The 22360-nt window shown below is 33.4% G+C and overlaps 1 pseudogene; it reads right to left on the bottom strand.

Moving 5' to 3' along the window:
• LOC144250937 (roundabout homolog 1-like) overlaps positions 1-22360 on the bottom strand; it is a 149742-nt pseudogene that overhangs the window by 82453 nt on the left and 44929 nt on the right.

Genomic DNA, 22360 nt, shown 5'->3' with positions numbered 1-22360 from the left:
TATTAAAATAAATTTGATAAACTGTGGATAAACCATGTAGTTATTTCATATAAAATGAAATGAATCTGACACAGAAATGAAAATGAATACAAGAAAGCTTGTAGTGCAAAGGCTATTCACCAACAGAACTTTAATACTATTACTGACTTATAGCTATGAAAACCTAGACATGCATGAATTAATAAATATTCTGAAGGGGGAAAAACCAAATTATTCTCTAGACATATATTTTGTTTGTTTGTTTAATCTTGTAAGATGTAAATTGAAATAGTACTTAACCAATCAATCCTAGCACTTATCACTTATTTAAGAACAGAAGAAATTAAAGGATGCAGACCATACATGATTTAATAAAGACACATAAAGTTAGCAACCCCATTACCTTTACTCTTTGCCAGTTACCCATACTTCCTGCAGACTTTATTCTGTGCAGTCTGTCTTTGTGGCCAATGACAAGTGAAACATGGAGGCTGATTGGTTGAAGGACATGGAAGGGTAAGGATGGAAAGGGGAAGAGAAGTTCCAGTCACAGTGACACGGTGATTAGAAGATGGCGAATAAAATGTCAACTTACCAGACCCAACTAAAACAAAACAAAAAAAAAAAAAGAAAACATGGAATAAATAAAATTAAGGAAACATAAAATGAAACAGAAAAAGTATAAGATTTGACTTAACAATGATCCTTCTATTAATGTAAAATAAAAAAAACCATGTTAATATTTGGATATAATAAGCACACTATGGATGGAAATTTGTTAGCATTTCAAGTGTAATTATGAATAATTTTAGAAAAATAGAAACAAATCTTCAAATCTTTACTATGATTAAATGGCAGAGCTACGATTGATGGTAACCATGAAATTATAAAACATTTTTCAATGACTCTACATTTTGCTACCAGAAGAAAGGTTAGATAACTATATGTGTAATGGATTTAAAAACACTATAAATCTAAGCCACTAAGGCTATACAGAGATCAAAATTGATCATCTTTTAAAGATAAGGAATGTTAAAACCCATAACTCCATCAACAGACTAGTTTTTAAAAGATTCATGCTACCAATAATATTCCACTCAGATCATGCTTTCACATGTGAATAAACATACAAATCATCAGACAATCTGGTTAAAATACAGATTATGGTTACATGGGTCAGGGCAGTGGCCTGAGATTCTGCATTTCTAACATGGACAAGATGCTATTGGTCCATGATTTTAAGTCAACCAGGAAAGATATTTTAAAATGTTTCACTTAAATTTTTGCATATTATAGATGAGAAGATCTATAGAAAAAATGTGAGTAAATTACAAGATCAGAAAAAACTTTTATAACCCTAGATATAAGTCAAAATCACCTTACTTAATTTTAGTGCTGAAACGTTGGGCATTTTAATATAGAAAGCTCAAATTATATATGTTCAAACTAATGCAAAACAATTCTTTTATTTTAAAAATACATAGAATTACTGTTAAATGCAGTACTTTTCCATATTAGTAGAGTCAAAACCCACACTACATTTACTTCAAATAAATAGATCCTATATCTGCTAGTAACTCAAAATTAATTAGACTTACTAAATATTCCTGTAGTTTAAATAAAAAAATGAAGGGCTGATGCTATAAAATAGTAGACTTATAAAACAGAGGCAAGGTTCTGTGTTATATATTTGCTATATATGCACTATGCCATAAAATGGCAGATATGGAAAATACATGCAAAATGTTAAGGTAAATCAAAAACACATTTTAAATCACACATTCCAATAATAAAAATGAGTGAAATAATTTCTCTTTATTTTTTTATTCTAAAGTAAAAATTTAGCATAATTTTCACTCATTCAATTAGAAAAAATGTTTTAAAAAATCTTATTACTCAGGCTTAACATTTATTGTATCACTAGCTTTCATAACTAGACTCAAAACCATAGACGAGGTAGGCATTCTTACATTTCATAATACTTTAACAATAGTATCTGTTAAATGACAGGAAGAAACATTTAATACAAGAGTACCTAATGAACTGTCAAAATAAAATTTTTCTTTGAATCAACAAAAATTGTGAAATTATTTTTGGCTTAATTGGTGAAAATAAGTTTGATCCCATTAAACTAATGTAGTTAAGTCAGAAGACTAGAAAAATAATTCTAATTTTTTTACCTATTTTTGTAATTTAAAATTCATTAAATATTTAAAAAATATATGATATAGGAAAAAACAAGATAATAACTGGAAAGCAGCAACTTTAAAACTTAAAATATCCCTTTCCTTGTGTAGAGTTTTTAACTACAATTGGGTCACAGCATTAGAATAATTTTATTAATTAAAATCCAATAAAAGAAATTCAGACTATTACATTTGCATATCATATCAATGACAACTTTCAGTCTGTTAAGGATCTTAAAAGTTAGGTAAGCACATCCTCTAACACAGAAGCTTCTTAAACATCAGAGATTGTTGAGAAAACTCTATTTTGAATGATCATTTAAGCTTTTAACAACCAAGATTATCAGGAAATGATGTTTCCTGTCCCAATGAAAACCTGTCTGCTCACAGACTAACATCCCTTTGCATCTGTGCCAGTTTCTGTAAACAAATAAAAGCCAATAAATCCTCCACATAAAATCCCTTTACTCACCGGAAGGAAATTTTCATCCCTCACTTCTGTTCTAAAGACCGCATTATATAAACTTACTTAATTTTTTTTACACCTATTTCCCCTTTATCTACATTTCTCCTAGGGTCAGGTAAAAGGATTCTCTTTTCATACAGAGAACAGGAACACTTCTATAAAACGGTCAGTGCCCATTATTGTCCAGTTGATTACATCAGAAAGACACAGGAAAAGGGAGAGTGGCTAGGAATCTGCTTATCTGTAATCCTAACTCTGAAGTTCTGGGTTCATGGGGGACCTCAACTCCCACCCTTAGGCTAGCTCCCCCCTCCACTTTCCTTTCCACTTTTAAGGTTCAGAGCACATCTAACCTGTCCCCTTCACTCTAGCAAAGAGGAAAAGCTTGTCTGTCTCTACCTCTAATAAAACAATAAAACTATAAAATGCTGGCACTGGAAGAGACCTTAGAACTTAAAGAGTCTAACCCTCATTCTTTCTGCATGAGAAGACAGAAAACCTAAATTGTTAAATAACTTTCTCAAGTTCACAGATGGTTAAGCCAAGAATGGCTTCCAGGTCTCTGGACTAAATCATGTCTCTGTACAAATTCTCCTACTGACTTATCAGTTAGTAGAGACACATGCAATAGGACACCGAATAGATTTGATTTTACACTTAAACTTTTAAGAGCTGTTTAACCTAATATTTACTACATACACATATGAAATATGTTTTTAAATAATTCCTTATGATATAAAAACACCTTTGAGAATAGTTAGCTGAAGTCTTTAAAAGCGTGGGAAGCTAAGAAGTGATAAAGCAGACTTAAAGCTGCTTGAAAAGTTTGCCCTTTTGCAATGAAAAGTAATGTAATCTTTTAAGGGTAAACCAATTTTCACCCTTCCTTCACTTGTAATCATTAAAAATTGAATAAAATAGTTATCACTTTTAGAATATGAGAAAAAATTATGTTTTGGCAAAAATACTTTGTAAAGGGAATACATAAATAGGCAGATAAAATACCTTTAAAAAGCGAATATATATTTTTAAATTTTTTTTTAGTTGTAGATGAACAGAAAACTTTATTTTATTGATTTATTTTTATGTGGTGCTGAGGATCAAACCATAAACCCAGTGCCTCACATGTGTCAGGAAAGCACTCTACCACGGAGCTACAACCCCAGCCATGAATATACATTCTTAAAAAGAGTAAAATTTACTGTTTTTTTTCTTAATCTAGCAACATTGTGCAGTATCTACAGTGATAGCTCTAAATTTTCTTAGTTTAGAAGAGAATTTAGAAGGGGTGAAGGATTAGAAAATTTGCCATGAGGCTGAATTTAAATAAAAATATACTGTTTTCACCTACATTCCTCTTTTTTGGTGAGGAAGGAAGAGGGAGTAAAGCAAAGCCTGAAATATGTGTTATGCATAAATTCACATCATGCATATAAGGTATGACATTGTAAAATTCTATGGTACCTTTTGAGTCTAAAAAGGAAAAACAATAACTGTGTAAAGTATTGGAAGATATATAAATATTATTATATAATTAAATAATAGCTTTTTAAAAAACTGTTTAAAAAATTGGGGAGAATTTAGCATCCTTCTCCCACTGGTCGGTCTCTCTCTCTCTCTCTTTCTCTCTCTCTCTCTCTCTCTCTCTCTCTCTCTCACACACACACACACACACACACACACAGAATAAAAAGATGCTCTAAGGTTCTCTTCCTTTTTTTGAATGTAGCATCAAAAGCCTCCTTATTTTGAGATATTCTATAATCTAAGAGTATATACTTTCAGACAATAATCTTTGGATAGACCAGCTAGGAAAAAAATACAAGGAAGGGTGGGGAGTGGGAAAGAGAAGCAAGGAGGTTAGGGAGGCAGAGAATATGCCTCATATTTCTGCCATCTTCTTGTCATATTCAGGAGGCATGAGTCCGAAAGATGATAAATGTTTGAAAATAAATTATATAGGAGTTGGAGGAAAGACTTTTCGGTTCTGAAGAAAAGAAGTTAGCTCCATAGATCCTTCAGAAGTCTCCAGATTGGGTTTAATAAACAGAGAAAGCAGCCAATTTTGACAAACACTTAGGCCAGAAGAAAAGATAATGGGCCTAAATAATAGCAAGAACATCCTAGGCAAAGTGTAAAAAAGAAGCAGTTAACAGTAAAGGTCAGTGAACCACGAAGTGGTTGCCAACTGTGATGTCTCTAGAGGTCTTTAAAATGGGATTTGTTTCCATTTGGCCACCTCAGTTTAAATATAACCCTGTCTGGCAAAGGCAAGTTGAATCTTAAAGTGCTTTCAGTGCTAGTGTCTTAAGAATGTGGTCATTCAGAGGGAAAGCAGGACAACTGATACCTCCTTCTGCCCTGGTAGCTTCCTTTCCCATTACAAATATTAAACTGCATATTCTACAAGGAAAAAGTCCACAAGAACATTCTTTTCAGATCATGTCATCTTAAAGGAAGAAGTACTTTACACATGTGGATCCTATGATAATTTCAGGACACATCAGAAAATTCCAAGTAAATGAAATATTTGCATAAATGATGACACTATTATGATTAAGATTTTGGTATTTTCACAATGAGATTTTAATATTGAGGCATATTGGCAAACATATTTGTATCTATCCTTATGAATTAAATATAGAAATTCTTCATTGTTAGCAATAAGTGAGAAGTGTATCAGAGATCTTGGCTCTAAAATAATAAAAGTACGCTACATTCCTAGGATGATTCAATGGAAGATTCAGTTAACCAAATTTATCTGTGATAAGAGCAATCCTACTAATCAACAGAGAAAAGCATTTTTGTTGAATTGACTATTAATGAAATAAACTTGACTCAGAAATTCTTCTGCTAGTTAATAGATACTAGTTTTTCATTATCAGTAGCTAATTTCTAACAAGTCTTAAACATAATGTGATTTTTTTCCCATTTAATCTATAGTGTTTTTTTTTTTGAATAGCAGGGCTCAATTAACAAATCTGACAGACTAGTACTGTAAATACCACATTCCAGGAGAATATGAATGGATATAAGGTAGTGAGTTACAAGACTTTTTTGGAAGAAACACTTAGTTAAACAGAGGAACACTCAAATTTTCAAGTGGTGAAACGATCTACATTTGTACTGAGAAAACCCAGTCACTGGGATAATGGAAAAATGATATGCACAGGAACTCATGAATGATAACATCTCTAACAATTAAAACTCTTAGGATACTTTAATACAAGGTATGATTTCTTTGGGAGTGAAAAGATTGAGTTTAACATAAAAGCCTGTCATTATGTCTTTCAATTTTTCAGACATAAAAATAGAGAGAATAAAAGGGCATTTTTAGAATATATTTAATAGATACATAAAATGCTATGAACTTTTCACCTCCATTCAAATATCTAATGCTATTCTGTAGCTCATAGTTCTAGAGACAATTTTGGCTGTCACAACTGAAGTGGAGAGGAAGTGGGAGAGGCCGGCCAGTAGCTCTACCTCATAGGACAGAAGTCAGGGATTCTAATAAATATCCCACAATACACAAAATAACCCACCACCACCACCACAAATAATACCCTAGCTCAAAATTCCAGTGTCATAGCTGAGAAACCTTGCTGGAGATTATTGAAAGAGTTTAAAAAAGAATTGTCCAGAATATGTACTAACAAACACTTCCAATTTATGTAAAAGTACCCTGTACAATGCCTGATATGTCACAGGAACTCAGAAAAGATGAATAACACTCTTCTTCCTTTCCTTCCTCTTCTAAAAATACCCATACTCTCCCACAAAGCACAGTTGTTAAATGGTTCTACTTATTTATTTGTCCATTAAAGAATCCAAACATCAAAAAAAAAAAAAAAACAAAAAACTATCCAGCCATCTATGACAATGTGCATATTACCTGACATGGATCTCAGGGTCATCATTTTAATGATAACATTCCCTAAGTCAGCCTTTAGAAAGCATCACATCAGAATGCTTTCTTTTCCATCCTCCCTGAAAGATATACTTAATTACCAATGGTCATTGCTTTTATTTTGTAACTACTTGTGATTTTAACCATCTGTTTCTGGATACCACAACCCTGGCAAAGCTATCAAATGACACTCATCTTAACTAATGACTTGTATTTTTCTAATCTAATCTCACATTGCAACCAGAGGGATTAAAACAAAACAAGGCAAAACAAAACTAAACTGATCATAGAACTTATGTGATTAAAATCCTTCAATATCATCCAGTGCTCTTAAAACAGAGAGCTAAATCCTTTACATGGTCTTGTGCATTATGCTCTCTGTCTTCTCAAACCATCCCCCACCCCTCCCTCATTTCCTCAACCTGGTCTCATAAACATTCTTTTGGATCTTAAGTACACCATGCTCCATCTTACCTCCAGTTCTATGCACGCCATCCCTCAAAATCTCTCCCTTCCCCTATTTAATTCTTACTCACCCTTCAGATCTTAGCTCAAAATCCAATGCTTTTTTCAAGAAATAATCAGGTCTTCTATCCTTCATAAATTTCATACATGTTCTAACTCTCAGTTTAACAAGAAGAAGCTATCAATGTTAGCTGTATGTCAGACCAAAATATTAGAAATTCTCTTAGCAAAGAAATAATTCAATATCCCAAATGTGCAAAGGTTGGAAAGTGAAGATTCAGGGGCTTTCTTAAAGCTGCTCATCAGGTAAGAAAAGAATTGGAAATTCAAGTATGTCCAGCTTTTAAAAATCTCGCTTTTCTTATTACACTGCATTTTTTTTCAAGATTTAAACCTTACTTTAATGTAATTTTTGTTCTATTTTTTTCTCCAAATCAGTAATAAGTAATATGAATGTATGATGTGCATAGTAATACATTAAATAAACACATACATAATGATTCCACTTACATAGACATATTTCATATGTACAAAAAATTGGGAGAAGAAACAACTCATGTTATATTTTATTTTCTCTTAGCAACAATGTCAAAAAATCCAATTCCATCTCCAACATGTGATGTGATATAATCATTTAGGACAATCACTATAAACTTTCAGAATATATAGTCAAGAAATTAAGAATTAGAATTCAAGTGTCTCCAGCTTTTAAAATCCTTGTTTTTCACTGCACATTTAAAATATGCAGCCAAGAAATTAAGTATGCATGATTTAAGTTGACTATTTAATATAAAGACACATAGGAACTCATTTTTCTCATTTGTAAGATAATTCCAAAGTAAATGATTTGTAGACTACCATTCATGAAAGTTTCAAAAATCCAGCATAGGATTCATAATTTCACATTTATTCCCAAGATATGTAAATAAAGCCAAAATTTTCATTTCTATCTAGCGATTGTGTACATGTTTTAGAGTAAAAAGCCTAAAAATGCGCCTCCTCTCTTTAACTAATAAACTAAAAAGTACAGTTGGAAATGACTACCATACACTAAGTTAACTTTTTTAAAGCACCTTTGTAAAATGGCCCATCTATCAGCTTTAATTGTGCAGTGCTCTAAATTCTCTCCTAAGAACATCGACCACACAAAATAAATGTCCTAAAGCTAACATTAACAACCATTTATGGATTTTCCTATCCTCATAAATCTGTTATAAAGCAATTATTCAGCTATATTTTGTCTTATACCTATTTTAGTATTTTCTGCAGGTGTGTTTATTTTGGCACATTATTTATCAAGTCATGAGAATTATAGTTTAAAAGCAAATTAAAGTGCTCATGGTATTTTAATCAGTTTTTGCAAACTTTGGGTATGATATTTCAAGATGTTCATTTTTCAATCTATGCAGAACCCTCTTAAAATAAAAATAATTACTTCATATTTTAAATTATTGAAATAAAGCTCAAAGGACACCAGATGCTAACATAATTCTAAAGTTTATTTATTTTAATGATTACCTGATGTTTGGAATATGCTGAAAAGATTTACTAAATCTACAAAAAATGAATGCAGTTAAAAATTATTTTTAATACTGCATAAATCTGTTGGAAAATAAAATCATGTCAAATAAATAATAAAATAGTTAATACATATGGATGAATAAAAATCCAATTTTCAATCATTTTATGTATAGAATTATCCAGAGTTTTCCATAACAAAAAGGCATCCTTAATATACTCTATATTATTCTCTTTATGATTATTGTCATTTAAATAATAAATAATTTCTATTACTTGATGTCTGAACAATTTCAGATAAAATACAGCAAGATGAAATTAATTTAGGTTTATTTCTTTTACATTCAGTGATAAACAATTTCACATAATAATTCCATGTTTTAAAATTATGTGAGCTTGTTAGCAGAGAATCTAACATTTTAAAACAGTTATCTGTAAATGACTAGGGCAAAAATGTAATTTATTTCTCTGAATATCATTCTCAGGCCGAGTGATTCAGATTTTATAGATCCACACAACTCAATTACATATTTCCACGTTGACACCTTTATTTGATAATGTTGGCTGCTAAAGATAGTTGCTCAGTTATACATGCATATAACTGCCTCACAAGAAATCCCAATCCACTCTTACACAGAAGAATAAATCACAGTGAAGCTGAGACCATAATGGAAGGCCCGTGATGTACTATTTACTAGTGTGGTGCTGTGTAATTACTTGTCACCAAATTATCTCATGAATCAATTATTTCTTCTACCTGACTGCTCTTCTTATTTCTTCAAATATTTGCCCGGCACATACATTAAGAGAATGTTTCGAATTTTCTGTAGTAAGATCACCTGGTGTAGGCTTTTTCTTTTGATTAATTTTTACAATTTATATCAGTGCATTTGAAATAACTGAAAGTAATCCAAAACCTGTATATGAGTGAAAGAAATCTAAAAGGATATCACATCTTTAGTGATCATTTTGGTGGAAATTTTAAGTTACAAGAGCACAAGAATTTCTTTACTACTGGAAAAAAAAATATGTCAAGTTATCACATGTCAAAATGATACTGGGACTCAATCAAACCAAATATTAAAAAAAAAAAAAAACCAGCAGGAGTGAAGCTCTGCATCCTATTTACACTACTGGATCGGAACAGTTAGGGAGGGAGCTGTTCTCACAAATCATTCTCTTGTTAAATTCTGTGGTAGGACTTCATTAAACCTCTTAGCTGATGGCATTTTACTTTCTTACAGTCTGCTCACAAAGAACTCAGCTGGCAATACTGAAACTTGAAACTTGAAAAGTTTCCATCACATATTGAGTTTTTAAAATTTTTTGGGGGGGGGTGTTTCTTTTTACAATCACAAACCTTTTTTCCTCATTCCCCCCTCTAAATTTCAGTTGAATTTTTCCAGTCATCAGCTGAACTATGAAACAACCATGAGAAGAAAATGAAGTGCACAATAAAAGCACAAAAATTCTAGGAGGGTGGCATTTTGAATTTGACTCTAGAATTCAGCATTAAGAGGAGCAATATATACAGGAGGAAGTAAGTATATATATGTAATTACATGCATAATGTATGTATTCATGTAACTATCTTATATTCTCCACCCCATGAAGCACCTTGCCTTTCCTGATTATTGTCATCTGTCATGAAGAACCATCTCCTAAAAGATTCAGTTTTCTTATCTTGTCAGAGTCTGACAAAAGTATCACACACATAATCAAGGTTCTTAAAAACATGAAGTGAAGCTTTGGAGGTCTCCTAATATGTATTTCTTCAAAATGGTGATGAACTCATGGTTTTGTAACCAGAATCATGGATTAGAGTAAATCTCATTGAACCTGCAAAAGGCCCCTTGACACTATTAGTTTTGGCTTTGACTCAAATAACCAGGTTAATGGTCAGAAACTATGCACCATTACACTTTTCTCAAATGAGCAAGTTAAGGAAATGGTTCCAGCAAATGATTTAAATGAAGTATCCATCATTTTATTCCTTTTTATACCTAGATATCATATGAACTCCAAAATGTCATGTGACTTTTGTATAAATATCTCATGTGCTGATAGAAAGTGAAACATGGTGAACTCTATTTATGGAAAGCACAAATTCACAAAATAAACCTTCTTTTCCTGAGTTTGTTTGTTTGTTTGTTCGACGAGGTGTGTGTGATGCTGGGGATTGAACCCAGGGCCTTGTGTATGTGAGGTAAGCACTCTACCAACGGAGCTATATCCCAGCCCCCAGAGTTTATTTTTTAATGAAAGTTTTTAAAAAGTTCATTCTGTACTACTGAGAGTAAAGTCTACATGAAAGCTATAATGTTTTACATTTATTTAAATACTTAAAATTTTTACTTTTATTTTACTTAAATTTTTACTTAAAATTTTAAATTTTACATTCTAAAATAATTATCTAATAGGTCCATAAAAAGTCACATGTGCATATAATATTTTCTATTATGTAACATTAATATGTATATTGATCATTTTCAAAGTTATTATTTTATATGTTAGAAAATGATCAAATTCATAGATGCAAATTTATTTTAAGGAATTATGCCTGTTGATTCATTTCAAGACCAAATTATAAAGTAGTTATAGCTGGGCACCATCTACCCAAATTCAGTTGTTCCTCTGTAAATGTAGGGAATTGGTTCTAGGAACCTTGTGGATACCAAAATCCACATATTCTTAATTCTTTTATACAAATGGTGTACTACTTGCATGTGATAAATGAATGTCTTCCCCTGTACTTTAAATCAGTTCTAGATTATTTATAATACCTAATATTTTGTAAATGCTATGGGAATAATTGTCATACTATATTGTTGAGAATAAAGATAAGAAAAATAGTTGGTATGCATTTAGTACAGTTGAATTTCTCTTTTTGAACTTGCTTATATGGAAGGATGACTGTATTTTTAACTTCAGTGCACTCAATTGTTCTAATATTTGTATTATTTTTATGGAGTGAGGTGTGAAACATTTCAATATTATTCGTTTTGTCAGGAAATTCAGCATCATCAAACATATCCAGAGGGATAATAATTATGTTAACTGTCTGAAAGAATCATGTAAATTGTGGATCTGTTTAATTTAAAAAAGTAAATATATGATTTGGTTCTCAAATATATATTAGATTCATAGAATTAATACAAAAAAGGAATTTTAACTAAATGCAGATTTCTAATTTTATATATCACTTGTCCAGTTTTGCTAAAGTGAACTAGAAAAGACAACTGACATTTTTGAACCACAGTCACAGATATTCTGCTATAATTCGTTGAAAAATATTTATTGTGTTTCTGTAAAAACTTAGGTGGATGTATAAAAAACTCAAACCTTAATTCTTTTACACAGCTAGTTGTAGGAAGCAAGGACAAAGGCAGATATAGCAAGATTCTGACACACACAACACACATCACTGAAATGACAATTTAAGTGCCTCACATGATGTACTAAGCATTGGATGTTTGTCAGTTCTTCAATGTCTGCTATCTATGAGAAACATTTTCACTCCCACTTGTTTTCTTTTCTTTTTGTTACTGGGGATGGAACACTGGGGCACTCAACCACTGAGTCATATCCCCAGCCTTTTTTTTTTTTTTTTAGAGACAGGGTCTCCCTGAGCTGCTTAGGATCTCAATGCAGAGTTGCTGAGGCTAGCTTTGAACTCACAATCCTCCTGTCGAAGCCTCCTGAAACGCCATTTTACAGGTAGCCTGTTTCCAGAAGAGATTATTGTTTGAAACAGTACATTAGACAAAGAAGTTCTTCCCTCACCAACGTGGGAAGGCATCATCTAATCCAATGAAAGTTCTGAATGGGAAAAGAAAAAGTGGAGGAAGGACAAATTTTCTCTCTGACCTAGAGGTGGGACATCCATCCTCCCCTGCTCTCAATCATCAGAACTCTAGGTTCTCAGATCTGTGGACTTGGACTGAATTGCACCTCCTGCTTTCCTGGTTCTCCAGCTTGCTGTGGGACTTTTCAGCACTGCTGATCATGTGAGCCCATTCTCTTAATTAACCCTTTTATATATCCTAATGGTTCTATTTCTCTAAAAGAGATGCCTCTGAGATACTAGAACGCAAAGGGACTAAGAAGACAAAGGAAACCAAAGTGAGCCCCTAAGAAGCTCATATTCAAGCAGGGTAAACAGAAATGCAATAAGGGCAGTTATAGCATCCAGAGGGTCTATGAATGAGGGACACCTCATGTGTGCTGGGATGGACAATGTCTGAAAAGTTTTCTGGAGAATGCTAATCTTCTCTGAGTCCAAGGAAAGTGTAATTAGCAAGTACAAGTGGTTCAGGCAGGGTTTGGGGCATTTTAGAGGCAACATAACAAAAAGAACTAAGTTACAGGGTAGTACATGCATGAAACAAAATTGAAAATATAGTGTATTAGATTGAAGGGAGAAGTGAGAGAGGAGGCTAGCACCAGTACATATTGTGGATCTTATGTATAGAGAGGGAACCATGACCAAGTTTTATGGAAGGAACTACTATAACTAGATTGTGTTTTAGACAGATGTGTCTGTTATGGACAATAGATACAGCAAGATAAAAGCTAATTGGTTAGAGGTTAGCACTTTACAGACAGATGACAAAGATGTGAATAGGTGGAATGGTAAGAAGGGGAGAGAGCTAGTAAGAGCTCACAATAGTGAAAAGCCAAAAGAAGTGGGACTCTGTGGCAATTAGGAGTAGGACATGGGAAAAGCAGGAGAGTAAAGGATGACTCCCCTCCTCACACTGTCTGCTGGATATGTCTCTGCAGGCTGCACTACCGACAACCAAAATGGAGGTTTTGCAAAATTTAGCTTTGAATGGCTAGTCTGATCTTATCTTCACTGCATCATTACTACACTCTGTGAATTATACTTACAGCCTGGTTTAGAAGGGACTTAGCATACACACCTTTGACAGTTGCTTCTTGTTTTACTGAAAGCTATAATTACTCTTCAATTCCTAGTTCATTGGGATACTTAACAGGGGTCAATCATAAACTGTGGCACCCCAAATATTTCAGCAAAGCTCCCTGTTTGAAGCATGTAGTTCACTACTAGCAAGGAAAGAAGCTCGAGGAAACATCCCATTAGTAGCAATTAAGTCAGCCAAAAGACAGCCCAGGTCTTTTTTCTGCCTTTGTGTCTCCCTCATTTCATGTCAATCTCATACTTTAAGGCTCAGCCTTCCAGCAGCTGTCACTGGCTAATCAATCCTAATGAGCAAGTGCTTTGCTCATTCATTATATGCTTGGCATAAATACTTATGGGAAGCATAAGACAAAATAGCAATCTACAGAGTAGAACAGAATGCACGTCCTTTTGATGACTCATTTTAACATTCTTACCATAGGTCAACAATAAATTTAAAGAGTTAACAATATAATTCAAACCATATTTAATAGTTTAAAAACAGGTGATGAAACTGAGAGAATGGAGTGATTTAACACCAAGGGAATAAAAATTGGCAAGCACTATTTAGAGAAGGGCTGAGATTTCACAGAAATCCCATCCATCTGATCACAGAGCATGAACCGGCTTGGCAATGTTTGGCACTTGACTTTTCTTTCTTTTTTTTTTTTTTTAAACACAGCTTGCAGAAAGGGCAGAAAAACAACCATTCCTTGACCTTCAAAGAATAACTGGTCCCTGTGAGCAGTCTAGTGAGGAGTGTAGTGGGATGTGAACAGAGATCTAAATGTATGGCTTCCTGTGTCTAGTGGCCCAGTATTCAGGCCTCCAGGGAAACAGGAGGACTAAATGTCTTTTAGTTCCTTTTGTAAGAGAGATGAACAAAAATGGGATTATATTTTTCTAATGGTCCAACTCAGGGAGATAAAAGGTGATTGCCTAGGAAATGGCTGGTGGGTGGAAGTCGGGTTCAGTTCAGTTTCCTGTGACGGATGGGACATGGCGATGAGAACATGATCATTCTGGTGATAGAGTCACAAATTCACTTTGGTAATAAAATTGTGACAGTAATAAGAGCTGCTTTATCTGTGAAGCTGCAAAGAGAGTGGAAACATTAATAACGCCATCTAGTTTGCCCTTTTTAAGAAATGAGTTGCTGAAGCAAAGACTCATAAGGAATGTTTGAGGCTGAGGATAAAATTGGAAATGGAAGAAACTCAAAGTTGAAACTGTGTGGCTTTCTCTGCTATATTTCTTTGGGGATAGCACTCCCCAGAAAAGAAGTGATTTAAAAAGCCATCCATAGGATTGCTATTATGAGTAAATAATTTGTAAATTTTATGGGGTTTGTTATTAGTAATAATAAACAGAATAATGTTTCTTCCTTTATTTTTTGAAGTATTTTGAGATTGTATTCTCTATCCTTTTCCTCAAATCTATCTTTAAGAAAAGAAAAAAAACACTCACTTTTTAAATTAACCATGAATGGATCCTGAAATAGCAAACTAATTTGACTATCCTGATTCCAAGAAGAAACTTGAGGCCCACACGACAAGCATCTAATAAAGAACTAATGGGTTTAGATTAAGACAGTAAAATAATATAAAACAAACCTGCAACCAGACTCAAACACCAATGGGAAGCATAAATTTTAGCAGGTTCAATGACACAATGTTTAAAACCTTGGCAGGGTGCCACTATGCATCTATTTTGTTCTGGTTAGATTTTTATATTTTATAGGTATGTCACAACCTATAAAATTGTTATAAATACTACAATAAATATCTTTTTCCTTAAAACATGGGAGTTATTAGGCAATACGAAACACTAGTTCAAAAAATAAGTCATTCCTACCAAGCCAGCAATCCTAACACTTGTCCATTTGTGACACCAGAATTCAAATATAACAATAGAACAAATCAAAATTGTGGTGGGATATGTCTGTAAAAAGTTACCTCATTTTGTTTGTATATTTTAGGTTCATAAAAAGAATGCTTGAGGGTGTGCAAGATGTTATACATTTGAAAGGAAAACAGTTGCAGACAAACATTAAGTATAAATAAAATAACTGATGGTTAAATGATGGCTTACATTTATAGGCAGTCAATATTTGATAAGTCTAACAAATGAGTAAGCATAAACATTTCTGGTGTAATTAGTCCAAAATGGCATTTTATTTTTCTTTTCTTTTCTTTTCTCTTTTTGTTTTGTTTGGTACTGAACCCAAGGGTGCTGTACCACTGACCTACATACCCAGCCCTTTATTTTTGAAATTTGGAAACAGTCTCTTGCTAAGTGGTTGCCCATGTTGGTCTCAAACTTTGGATCCTCATTGCCTCAGCTCCCCAGTAGCTGGGATTACAGGCATGCAACACTGTGCCCAACTATTCCACTGTGCTTATTTGTTGTGTAATGAAGGTTATTCTTCTTCAATAGGTAAAATTACTCTAGACCTTTGAGTTTCATTCTGATAATGAGATTCAGAGACATACCAAAATTGATATGCAGGTTAAAGGCACTGGGATATTTTTATTGGCTAAATATTTTCAGAGACCAGTGGAAATATATCTTTACTTTGAAACTACCTAGTATCACCAAATTTTATTACAATTTGCCTATTTTCAAAGTAAAATAAAAATCTTTTATATTAAATAGTCAATATTTTGATTTGTTTCAGATATTTGAGTTTGGTACTTTGCTCTGTGCGAAGAAGTAACCCAGACATTGATGTGCTACTAAGAGAGTATGATCTCATATTGCTCCCATGTTTTGGAGTGGTTAATTGAAGTTTCCAAATGGCTATGAAGATGAGTAATCAGTTTTTGAAGATAGTTACTCATGGATAATCTTCTTACTAGTCTCTGAATCATAAGAAAATGCACCTGTTTTATAGGAAGATAGATTGAGGGTTTGAGAACCTTAGAAATTGGAAAACAAGAAATAATGAAATAAAATTGAGGTCAAATGATTTCTGCTGAATTTTTTCCCACAACAATAATATACCACTGCATATAAAATGTAATTTTTAAATGATCTCTATTCCCAAATAGCCATAATTTTCATTATTGAGTTATTTTGTAAAACTTTAATGAGTCTACCACTATTTTAACAAAACTATCAAAATCCAGCATATTTACTACAAAAGTCAATACTGACTTTTAACATGGAAATGCAATGATTTGTATTTGAGAAGAGTTTTTAATAATTGTTTGCACAATAAATTGTCATGTATATGTTAGTATTTCAGATTTCTCATTTGCAATAGCGGAAGAACTATTAGAATGAGCTACTAGAACTATCTAGAATTAACTCAGAATTAGTATTTTTGTTACTCAATAATTATTAAAATCAAGCAATAGAACTATCAAAAATAAAAACACTCATATGAGTACTGTGCTCCTTATTTATAAATCATTTACTCATAATAGACAATATGTTAAATATTAATATATAAATAATTTAACTCCTATAAAAATGCTGTGATATTGTATTACTATACCGATTTTACATAGGGGGAAACCAAGGCCTCAGTCACATACTTCTGAGTCACATAGTAGTAAACAGTACAAGAAGGATCCAACTAAATCCAGTCTGATGCTAATGTCAATGCTCTTAGCAACCATTCTTTATAGCAATACTACTACATCTGGAAAGTCCCAAACTACAAAGAAATGTTTTAAAGTCCTTCATTCTTTCTGTCAGTTTATCTTATAACTCCTCATGCATGGGATTTGTGAACTTGCTTGCTTAAAAACAAAAATCAAAACAAATTTCTGTGTCCTAACCCAGATCTTTGGAAAGAGATTCTCCAGAGGCCATGTCTGATAATCCACATACTTAACAAGAAACTTCAGATAATTTAGGAAATTCTGTCTGGTCCCAGATTTTACTGTGCTCTCTTTCTCCTCCCCCCATCTCTGCCCCTTTGGTATTAGGGATTGAACCTAGGGGTACTCTTCCACTGAGGTACATCCCTTTTCCTTTTTATTTTTTATTTTGAGACAGGATCTCCCTAAGTTGCCCAGGCTGTGCTCAAACTTAAATCCGCCTGCATCAGCCTCCAAAGTCATTGGGATTACAGGTGTCATGAACCTTGTTCCCTTTATTTTCTTAATAAATTTTATTTCATATATTTAAAATATAAAACATGATATGCTGAGATACATATAGATAATAAATTGGGTCCCCTTCTTTGCTCTTTTGAACACAGATTTCCAGGCAGCATTGATCATAAATGGTGAGCGCCTCAATTTTGAGCCACAGGTACTTATTGCAGGCACCCAGGATCAGAGCTTTCAGCAGCTGCTAGAGTTTCCCGATTCCCTGTGCTGTTTCCACCACTCAAGCAGTATTTTTTAGACAAAGTGCCTACTAGATGTGTAGTACAAATCCAAGCACTGCGAAGAGTACCCACGTTTAAAGACCAAGGAAAAGCTAGGCCTAAGAAAAAAATACTTAAGTGTATCTTTACAGACAAGCATCTACAGAAGAGAAATTAGAACAAGATATAGTCCATGCTTGTGCAATTATGTCAAAATGGATTCTACTGTCATGTATAACTAAAAAGAACCAATAAGAAAGAGAAATGATTCTCAAATCAAGGATCTTTTAAAGATGTTGAAATTAATTACTTCTGTAATAGGGGGGGTGAAAATCAAATAACCACCCTTATTTAAGATAATTTTCCCCATAAGTTCTATCTTCAGCATATAGTTTTATTGCCTTAACTCAATTCTCTGAATTAAGTACTCACTGGATAAGGGGTAAGGAGGTAGAAATTTATTTTTAAACATATACTTACTCCAATAGTGTCTCTTTAAAAATGAACCACATATAAAACAAAGAAATAAAAACCAAATTCTCTACTGAATTTCTTATAGTAATTGTTTCCTGCTACCAGAGGGATTCACTTGTGATGTAGTTTCCTTTGTAGTCACTAATATTTTCTACATTCTTCTCAAAGGAAGAAACAAGACCTAACTTCTCAGGTTTCCTTTGAATGCTTTTTCTTAGTTATCTTTTGCAGTTGGGAGTCATGTTACTTTCTCTAACATACTGTGTACATTATTCTAACATGTTAAAGACATTTTAGCAGTGATGCTAATGTGCATATTCTATTTTAATATTGAATCAAATAATATATTCTAAACTATATACAGATCCTTCATAAGTTTATAGCTAAATTCAGTTGAAATGAGAGCATCTGCATTCATCAAGTAGTTTCTGGATTTGATCATTTGTACCCAATTTCCACTGAAATCCAAGCTTAGGGAGCAAGCATTCCATATGGATATCTTAAGGCTGAATTAGCTTTGGAGCTGAGTTTAAAATTGCAGGAGGAAACTCTATTTTGATTTCAATGTCTGTTGCATGCATAGCAGAATGGCTATTATTTATAAAACATCAGGATACCAAGGTATGAAAACTTTAAAACATAAAGTGAAACATATTTCACTGACTGATGTGATAGACAATCAAGCTCCCTGTCACAATTGCCTAGAGACAGACACACCTTTTAATGTCCTATATTCATCCTGGCTACTTTTACTCCCTCTGAAGGGCTTTTGAACTTGGATTTGACATCTCTTAAATGTATGCTTTCTCTAAATGGAAAGGGGTTTTCTTTTCTTACAGTCTTAGCCTCACGTAGAGTTCAAGTCTAACTTAGATTAAAGAGAAGTAGTCTAGGCCTTAGAAATTCAATGTTTGTTCTTGATCTTTTTTTTTTTTCTTTTGTTTTTATGAGGTTGAGCTAAAAACCCCAAAGTGGGACATAATGGCTTTAGAGACAGGAAGGAAATATTCTTTATTCTTTCTTCTAGTGTAAAAAGCCCACAAGGCTCTTTTGTAGAAAGCCCGCAGTAGAAGCACTCCCTCAAAAGCCACCTTTTTCTTCTTAATAGCCTCTGAAGAGACAGTGTTGAGAAAGATGACAGCACCAGGCATTGCTAATGTTAGGCCCAGAAACAAGCTAAGTGGTTTATGGCCAAAACCCTTGTTTACTACAGTCGCTTGTCAAAATAGGGAATTTTTTCCACAAAACAAGTCATCACCAGAAAGGGGAAAAAATGTGGGAAATAATAATTTTGACGTCAGAGACAAAGGAGGAAAGTAATGATGAGGAAATGCCTGTATTGTGGATACCACAGAGGTGACAGAAACATCTCTGATTTTAAAACTTGAAGTCTGCTGGGTGCAGTGGCACATGTCTGTAAAACATCTCAGTGGCTCAGGAGGCTGAAGTGAGAGGGTTGCAAATTCAAAGCCACCCTCAGCAATTTAGCAAGGCCCTACGCAACTTAGGGAAAACCTGTCTCAAATTTTTTTTTTAAATATTTATTTAATTTTTTTTTAGTTTCCGGTGGACACAACATCTTTGTTTGTATGTGGTGCTGAGGATCGAACCCAGGGCTGCACACATGCCAGGCGAGTGCACTACCGCTTGAGCCACATCCCCAGCCCCTCAAAAAATTTTTTTTAAAAATCTGGGGATGTAGCTCAGTGGTGAAGCGCTCCTGGGATCAATCTCTGGTACTAAAACATCTAAATAAACCAAGTAACCAAAATAACCATTAAAAAACAAACAAACAAACAACAACAACAACAAAAAAAAAACTTGAAGCCTTTAAAGCCCTATCCACCAAATAATAAGGAATGAAATTGACCAAATTATATTGTTATGTTGTATGCACATAGGAGTATAGAAATATGTAACAATGAATTCCACTGTTATGTATAATTATAATGCACAATAAATACGTATGTACAAAAAATAGCAAAAATAATAAATCTTTATAAAAATTAGCAAAGTACAAATGCAATTCATTCATCCAACAAATATTGAATGTCTGTTAGATCACAGGAACTATGTGCTCAGAATAAAGATGGCGAAGTCCCTATTGTACAGATGGATCTTACATTCTAAAGGGCAATAGATCCATCCATGTTAATGCTATAAATTGCATAGACCCTTGAAAGCACATCATCTGAAGTAATGAAGATGTGTTTTCCTCCAAAGACAATGTTTTCACAGCAATAGCTGTCATGTAATTAACGATTAGAAATATACTATGTTAAAGGACCCAGAGAATAAAACACCATCTTCTCTGACCCAAGATAGAACTCTTCATAATTTCAAAAATGTAATTCATTCTTCTTTAATAAACACTTACATAATATATAATAGTGCCCATAGGTAAAGCAATGCTTTCTTAAATATGTTTGACATAAAATTCTCTTCAAAATCAACATCCTATTTCACATGATAAAACAACCACAATGACGAGCTCCCCGGTGCCTACCTTGAACAGTCAGAGTGGCTGATGCTTCAGCTTTTCCAACCATATTTTCTGCAACACAAGTATATGATCCCATGTCACCAGCCAACACCTTCCGAATTTTCAAGGTATGATCATCTCGGATTTCATATCTAATATTGCAGCAAAAACAGCATGGTTAAGGATTTTGTTCTTGAATGATCCCATTTTTACACTATGATGTATCCAGACATCAAATCACATGCAATAATCCCTTCAGTAATTCAAAACAAAATTGAGGATGTGATGTTCCTCTAAGTTAGCAGGCAGAAGAAATGAGCTTGTTTCCACATGTATATGAACTAACATTAAAATATTTTCTTAAAAATAACATTTTTGAGTAAAGTTAACATTTATACATCTATTTCCTCAAGCTGTGGTACTCACACTAAAATTAAATGACATTGAAAATTAATTAAATTTTTATCATGTGCTGGACTTTAAATGATCTATAGATTTTACCTTCTTAAATTCTTATAACAATTTTATAAGTATTAACCTTATCTTCATTTTGTAGGTGAGGAAACTGAGAAACAGGAAAGTAAGGTTACTTGGCCTTGGTCCTCAGGGAATTTCAGGGCAGAGCTAAAATTTTGAACCCAGATAGTCTTCTAGAGTTCACTTGATTTGTCTAGACTTCCCTGCCCTTAAAAATAGGTTTCTTGATATAAAATTTTCTCATATAAAATTTTCCTGAGTTATATTGTCTGATACGGTTTATATATTGATAGACCAGATACTTCCCACACTCCAAGTAAATCCCCTATTCATATTCCCAACTTACTAACAATTAGACATCACATTTCAAGGGACCCTAATATTTAATATGTTCAATAATTCTTTTCTTCTCTTAACATAATCCTCCTCCTCCTTCTACCCCAATCTGCCTATCTTCCTTCATCAACTCTCTATTTCTAACTAGTCATCCAGTTTGCCACTGTAGTCTCAGAAATTTCTCTCCACTCTGTACATTATCTCCATCTCTCCAGGCTAAACAATATACAACTCTGATTTGTTCAATCAAATAATGGTGTCCCTATAACCGGCTTCTCCTCATAGTAATGGAACATACATCATGCTAACAAAATTATGTTATTCTAAAAACTAATCCTGCTCATAATAATATTTCTCAACTCATCAATGTCATACAATATGATGTGAGATTTATTATTACACAAAGCCCCTGATGATATGTCCCCAGTATTTCCAATATGATATCCATTACTTCTCACCACATATATTATGTGCTAGTGATGCTCAACTTTCTACCATTCAAAATATGTGGTGTTCTTTCTCACATTCGTGTCTATGTTGTAAGGATCTTCTGTCTGGAACACAGGACTCTTTTTTTTTCTTGCTTATCATATTGGTACCTATTTTTGAAGACTGTGCTTATCTGTCCTATTCCATGGGTATTCTCCTTATTCTTTCTCCCTACAGTTGCATAGGTCTGCCTTTACGTCACGAAAGGGAATAATGAGGTTATTCCATATCTACCCATATATGTGTCTTTTTGCAAGCTCCTCGAGAGCAGATGCCCTCTCTATGCCAATGTTGTAACCCCAACACCTAGCAGGCATTCAATGCGTGCATGCTGAC

This window comes from Urocitellus parryii, chromosome Y, assembly GCF_045843805.1.
Source record: "Urocitellus parryii isolate mUroPar1 chromosome Y, mUroPar1.hap1, whole genome shotgun sequence".
NCBI lineage: Eukaryota > Metazoa > Chordata > Mammalia > Rodentia > Sciuridae > Urocitellus > Urocitellus parryii.
Note: the sequence above shows the minus strand (reverse complement) of the source record. Positions and strands in the feature narration are given on the sequence as shown.